We start from the raw sequence: 1,165 nt of genomic DNA on the forward strand, positions 1-1,165 counted from the left end.
GAAAAAAAAAAAAAAAGAAAAGAAAAAAAGAAAGGAGAACAACTCACGCGGGAATCATGGAGATGCAGTAAAGAAGAGGGAATGAAGAAAGTGGTCAATCAAAGCAAATATTGATGACGTAAAACAAAAGCAATGCCGTCTACTTTGCACAGGAGGTGAATGGATTTTTTTAAAATATATTTCTTATTATTATTCATACATTTCATCGCTATACCTCATTTAGATTATGAAGAGACTTTACCCAGCAGGATATACACCTCAGTCCAGCCCAGTTGAGCCCCCTAAATTCCTTGCGATCTTTCAGAAGAATTATTTATTTAATTTTATTTATTTATTATTTTTTAATTTGACCAGAGAGAGAGAGAAGGAAAGTGAGAAAGCAAACTGCTAGGTCCGGGACTCAAACCACAGTCATCCATGTGGGAGTCCAGCTCCTTAACCACCACACCACCTTTTGGTCCCTAGTGTGATTTTTTTAAAGCTCATTTGTTTCTTCTGCAAGAACAGGGGAAAGAGAGGCATTTGCAGCAGGGCCTCATGCCACAGTTTTCTCCATCTGGTCTCCCAGAGTCAGCCAGTATCATGAACACACCCTCCCCCACCGCATGTATAGATTGACCTGGGACTAGAACCCTGGTCTTCCTGTGGCTTCCAGCATTGCAGAGCATTGCAGTACACCTGCACCGTTGTGGGGGGGGGCGTTTGTGTGATATTTGACAGATGAGTAAAAGTACACATGGAATTCAAACTCTGTAGTTGAGTATTAACATGTTTAAGGGTAATGAATCACAGCCTAGGAAGGAGTAAAGCAAAATCTTCAGACATTGACAATGAATCCTACAAGAGAAAAGAAAGCATAGAAAAGACGAGGCAAATGGAAAAATTAAGATGGGAGGAAGTCAGAGTAAGCTTAAATGGAATCGGTAGTAAAGAGAGAATGAGAGATTTGATTTTAAGACACCCCGCCAGGTGTCGCTTAGAAAGGATATCCTCCTTGGGGAACCAGCAGTTAGTAATGGCTATGTCGCTGGACTCCCACATAGTTGACCGTGGTTCGCGTCCCGGACCCGGTGGCTTAAACTCACACCGGGCGCGTGTGCGTGCGTGCCCCAGATCCCGAGAGGAGAATGGAGGAGAAGGGATTGCGGTGTGACCATCCCCCCGG

Source organism: Tupaia chinensis, unplaced genomic scaffold (assembly GCF_000334495.1).
Source record: "Tupaia chinensis unplaced genomic scaffold, TupChi_1.0 Scaffold000222_1, whole genome shotgun sequence".
Classification (NCBI taxonomy): Eukaryota; Metazoa; Chordata; class Mammalia; order Scandentia; family Tupaiidae; genus Tupaia; species Tupaia belangeri.